Source organism: Mauremys mutica, chromosome 16 (genome assembly GCF_020497125.1).
Source record: "Mauremys mutica isolate MM-2020 ecotype Southern chromosome 16, ASM2049712v1, whole genome shotgun sequence".
Classification (NCBI taxonomy): Eukaryota; Metazoa; Chordata; order Testudines; family Geoemydidae; genus Mauremys; species Mauremys mutica.
Window position 1 is genome coordinate 7,806,336 of NC_059087.1, and position 6,000 is coordinate 7,812,335.

Consider the following 6,000-nt stretch of genomic DNA (forward strand, 5'->3'; position numbering starts at 1 on the left):
ACTTTTTTCTTTAAACCTGAGGTTCTAAGCTCTAGCAATATACTTGTTAGGGGCATCATCTAAAGTTGGAGCATGAAAGCACTCTACCAATTCCATGAGTAAGCGTTAATTGTGAAAAACTGAACTTGAAGCCAGTGCAGATTCTACTCCACTCTACTATTTCAAAGGCAGCTGCTATTATGAAAGCCTAAGGAATCTTACCTTCTATCCTTCCAAGAGCTCTCACCAGACAGGGACTTAAGCTGCCTGAGGCCTAGATCTGCCAAGCTTCAAGGTGCATCAGACTGATCCTTCCTTCTGCTGGATGAATGTTCACCTTCATCCTCCTGAGCGAGCCAGCTCAAGCAGATGCCCAACATGGAGCTATTGTTTGTGCTCTACAGCCTCTGACCCTGGGCTTCAATTCTGAGGATGCTTCCTTAATCCACACTTGACAAGGCCCAACTTAATCTTTAGGATAGGATGGCGCAAAGCTGCTTGAATGCTGAATTAGAAAGGGAGACTTTAGGATACCATAGTGAACTATCCTGGCCTGCTGCCTGCCCAGTCAAGTGTTACATAGGGAGCAAAAGTAGCATGAGGAAGAAAGGAGGGACTTGTGTGACTACAGTGTTCCTCTCTAGCTAACTAAAGTAGGGCTGTCAAGTGATTTAAAAAAAAAATGATTAAGTGCACTGTCACAACAAAAGAATATCATTTACATATTTTTGGATGTTTCCTACATTTTCAAATATATTGATTTCAATTACCACACAGAATACAAAGTGTACAGTGCTCACTTATTACTTTTTACTGTGCAAATATTTGTATTTTTGAATTCTGCTAGTACAATCTCTTTATCATGAAAGTGCAACTTACAAAGGTAGAATTATGTACAAAAAATAACTGCATTCAAAAATAAAAATGTAAAACAGCACCTTACAAGTCCACTCAGTTCTACTTCTTGTTCAGCCAATTGCTCAAACAAGTTTGGTTACATTTGCAGGAGATAATGCTGACCGCTTCTTTTTCACAATGTCACCTGAAAGTGAGAACAGGCATTCTCATGACACTTTTGTAACTGGCATTGCAAGATTTTTGTGCCAGATACGCTAAAGATTCTTACGTCCCTTCTTGCTTCAACCATCATTCCAGGGGACGTACATCCATGCCGATGACCAGTTCTGCTCGATAAAAATCTTAAGCAGTGCAGACCAATGCATACTCATTTTCCGCATGAGTCAGATGCCACCAGCAGAAGGTTGAATGTCACCTGAAAGTGAGAACAGGCATTTCTATGGCACTTTTGTACCTGGCATTGCTTTTGGTGGTTTGATCCTGTAGTTTCCACATTGGAGTGTTGCTCTTTTAAGACTTCTGAAAGCATTCTCCACACCTTGTCCCTCTCAGATTTTGGAAGGCGCTTCAAAGTCTTAAATCTTGGGTCGAGTGCTGAAGCTGTCTTTAGAAATCACACATTGGTACCTTCTTTGCATTTTGTCAAATCTGCAGTGAAATTGTTCTTAAAATGAACATGTGCTGGGTCATCATCCGAGACTGCTATAATGTGAAATATGGTAGAATGCAGGTAAAACAGTAGAAGTACAATTATCCCCCAAGGAGTTCAGTCAAATTTAACACTTTTTTTTTTTTAAACGAGTGTCATCAGCATGGAAGCATGTCCTCTGGAATGGTAGCCAAAGCATGAAGGGCATATGAATGTTCAGCATATCTGACACACATACCTTGCAATGCCAGTTACAAAAGTGCCATGCAAATGCCTGTTCTCACTTTCAGGTGACATTGTAAATAAGAAGCCAGCAGTATTATGTCCCATAAATGTAAACAAACTTGTTGTCTTAGCAATTGGCTGAACAAGAAGTAGGCTCTAAAGTTTTACATTGTTTTGTTTGAGTGCAGTTATGTAACAAATCTACATTTGTAAATTGCACTTTCACGATAGAGACTGCACTACAATACTTGTATGAGGTGAATTGAAATACTATTTCATTTTTACAGTGCAAATATTTGTACTAAAAATATAAGGTAAGCACTGTACACTTTGTATTGTGTTGTAATTAAAATCAATATATTTGAAAATGTAGAAAAACATCCAAAATAATACATTTTAATTGGCATTCTATTGTTTAACAGTGCGATTAAGTGTGATTAATCAATTTTGTAATCGCAATAATTTGAGTTAATCGCGAGTTGACCGTGATTAATTGACAGCCCTACTAACAAGCAGCATTGATATGCTTGGATCTTGTCTTTAGCTAAAAGGATGAGAAGTGGAAAGGGTTCTGACAACCACAAAGGAATAGCTTGGGCAAGACAAAGTTGCATTACTTCTAAGAAAGTAGAATTTCTTGCCAAAATTTAAACTTTCATATTAGAAGAATTCCTTTTGAGTCCCAACTAGCTGGGTCATCTTGGGGGAGCAGTTCAACTGCATGTTTGTTTTTCTGGAAAAAAAAATTTCACATTCTTGCTAACTGAATTTGGTAGATTTTGTAGTGGGGAGAGGGAAGGAAATATGCAGAGGTCTGTGAAGTGTTCACTCACAGGGGATCCATTTAACCTACTTCATAATCCCGCAGACAAATATCTTGTTAGTAATTAGCTGCAAAGTGACTTGCATTTCTCCTTTTCAGACTCGGCACCAGTGTTTCTTTTCACACTTCTGTGCCTTTTGACTGCTTCCATTTTCCTTTTCACACTTCTGAGCTTTCTCCATGATCAGCTATTGCACCCTGGGTTACTTAATGCTCTCCTTTGGTAATCTTAATCTTTTGGATCCCTGATGCATAAGCAGCACAGGGGAACCTAGGTTTGTAGCAGGCCAGGTGAAAGACAGCTGGATGAAAGATATGCCTTTCTAAGGCTTATGCTAGAAAAAAGTTTGTCAAAATCCGAAAGCATCCCCTTTGGTTGGGACAAGAGCACCCTCTGTGGGATGCTGAAAATCTTACCTAATGCTGCTTCTAGCTGGAGGGAAGATGCTGTTCAGATGCATCTAGTCTAGGGCTACTCGGATGTCTTGATAGTGTGGACTCTTGTCGCTATTTCCTCCCAAGAATATTGGCTATCCAAAGAGCTATTCCGGAGCCCTATTTAAATGGCTGCTCCATTTTACCTACACAAATGGAAGATGATTGATTGGTATCTGATTACTTTTAGATAACACTTCAAGAGACCAAATGTGAAAGATACTGTATAAAACAATTCTATTCTATACAATTGCTATATGGCTAATGTTTGTGGGAAGGCTGTTTCATAAACACTTAAATGTAAGAAAATGAAGTTTTAATCAGTGGTGATAAAATGCAGTACAGCAGGACTCTAGCTGCTTCCAAGAACACAGCTGATAAGTGGAATATAATGGCAAACAGCTCAAACAGGAAGGATGATGGAGTTATCTGATATGGGAGGGGGAAAGAGGTAAATTGATACAAAATTGTGTTTCTCTTGCACTAGTCTCATTTGCCTTTTGCACTTCTAACCATTGTTTCCCTAATCTCTGCTAATCACAGCTTTAATTGCATTAATATTAAGCATACTCTGAAAAATCTTAGCAGCATAGCCTGCTAAGCACAGCATTTTACAGTGCAGTCCTAAGAACTCTGTAGGGAATTAGAGTATTTTTTATCCTTATACAGGGTAAAGTAGTCATTTTATTACAAACCCTCTTGTCTATATAGTTTAATGACTTCTTCCAGAATTAGTTGCATAATCTGGATAATTAAAGGGACACTTAGGTCAACTTTGAGCCAAAGCTTACTTCAGCAACTTTATATAAAAAAAAAAAACCAACAACACTTCCATGACAAACTTTTTTTTCCCCAAAGAAGTTGGGTTTTTTTTTTAATTCATACAGGGGTTAGCTCAAATATTAAAACCTTAAGTCAGTGCATAAGAACCTGAAAGTGAAAAGAGCCTTGTCTGTTTCCATTGGCTAGACAGAGAAATGCAAAACTACATGAAAGGAAATTAGGTTTCAACTCTTTCACCTTCAGTCTTTTGGTGACAAATGCTGGCCTTACTGCAGGCCATGGGAGCTTTGTCACTGATTTCACTCAAGATGTTTAAGCTCAGGTTTTTTAAACCTGACAGTGTCCTTTCAATTAAAATATCAGTTATTCAACTTAACATTCTCTCTTCTCTCACTATTGATCTTACAAGTCTTGCTTTTATAATGATACAGCATTATTCATCCTTTCACTAACTGATGCCTTTTTCTTTCCTTTTCAGCATTGCTGGAGTAATCACTTCCTAAACAATTTTGCAGAAATGTAAGGTTGTTTTGTTGCGTGCATGTGTCTTAGCAACACATCTGACAAAACCTCTGCATGTATCATGTAAAAAAACAAAAACCTGCTTTCCTAAAACAAAACTCATTGTGTGCTCTGTGGAGGAAATGTGTGGTACCATTAGGTCTTCAGTTATACAAATGTACAAATGTGCAATATAGCTTAACGAATCAGGAAAAAATCTCCAGAGAAGTTTGGTTTCTTTGCTGCATGGAGAAGACTGTTTATTCTTAAACATTAGGTCAAAATTAAGGAGCAGTCAGCCAAGTTTCCATATTTCTCTGTATAAAATGTATAATAGACTAATGCATGCCTTCAGTTGTAAGTAGCCAAATCTTTTGGTATTGTATCATCTAAACATACTACTTTATGAACAGCTATGTACAATATGCTATACTATTTATAAATTCAGTACAAAATTACAGATGTTGAATGTTTAAACTGTAAGCCTCCGGTTCATAACTTCAGATTTTTTATTTTTTGTGTGCAAAGATACCTCTCTTGCACTAATGTAACTTATTTAAATCTAAAGCAGTAGACAGATGTTGGTGCAATACAAGTGTTTGTGTGATGCATTTCTCTAAAAAACAAAAGTGTCAGTTATAACAACTGCATGTGACCTTTAGAAGTTAAGAAGATCAATTGTCTATTTCAATGCTGACAATAATAAGCATCACACCGAATTTCATTGTTTCAGGTAAATAAATTTATTCTACAATATCTACTTGGCGTGTTATTTTATGCACTTTGTTTTCTGCAGGTATAAGTGTACATACTTCAGCACTGTCTTATATTAATGCCAGGATGACAATTACTAGCAGCAGCAGCGCAATCTTTCCTACTAGAACTATGCAGATGCCAGCTGCTCTTCCTGCAGTATTGACCTCCTCGCTGGTGTGTTGTTTTTTCCCCCCTTCTGTGCAGGGGCTAGCGGGTAGTTAAGGAACACTGTCGAGTACTTTGATCACTTAATTTTTTTAAATGCTCTCCATTGTTTGTAAAAACCCTCTGAGAAACGTCAAAATAAACATTTTTCCCAAGTAATTTTTTACTTGTTGGTCCTTTTCTATCTTGCAAATAAGGATTATCCTTACCCCCAAATTATATAGGGCCACTAATATTCCCCATGATCCCCAGATTAAGGCCAAAAGGGTCCCTTGTGCTCAATTGTACTTGCCCTCTAGCCACCAGCTGACACTATGACCTATGAAACTCCTGCCTCAGCCTCAACTAGCTGGATTCCAAGCTTCAAGTTGTGTGCTCACATCAGCCATTATCTCAACTAATCTTGGCCTCCACAAAACTAGGATTCAAGACTCTTAAGGCTATTAAATAACCTACTGCTCCCAAATGTCCTATAATGCCCTGCTGCCAAGCCAACAAACCAGGGAAAGTTAGAAAGACCAAGGGGTAAAGGGAGTGTTTTTCTTTCTCTGAGGCAGTTTTCAAAATGAGCTTCGGTAACCTTTTAAATGTAATGCCCCCTAATCTCCGTCTTGTGACACTCCAGCTCATCACTAGCAAGCAAAGCTAAACAAATGTGATTTTTATCATTTGGGATTTCTCAGTTCAAACAGTGCAGTATTTAAAAGCTTTACTGCCCTGAGATCATGCTGTTCCAATAATACTTGTTATAAAATTCTGCAAAACTCTTGTGTACATTTTTAATACATAGGGAGATTTAGAAATAAATTGTTAGCAGTCCCTCTGC

The 6,000-nt window shown here is 37.9% G+C and overlaps 1 protein-coding gene across 1 annotated transcript in view; it reads left to right on the plus strand.

The window, feature by feature from the left end:
• Positions 1-5,009, plus strand: part of ATP2A2 (ATPase sarcoplasmic/endoplasmic reticulum Ca2+ transporting 2) — a 74,375-nt gene extending 69,366 nt beyond the window's left edge. The window contains exon 21 of the transcript XR_006573838.1: positions 4,231-5,009. The gene's annotated coding sequence lies outside the window, so the exon portion shown is untranslated. The remainder of the gene's footprint in view (positions 1-4,230) is intronic.
• The last annotated feature ends 991 nt before the right edge of the window (positions 5,010-6,000 follow it).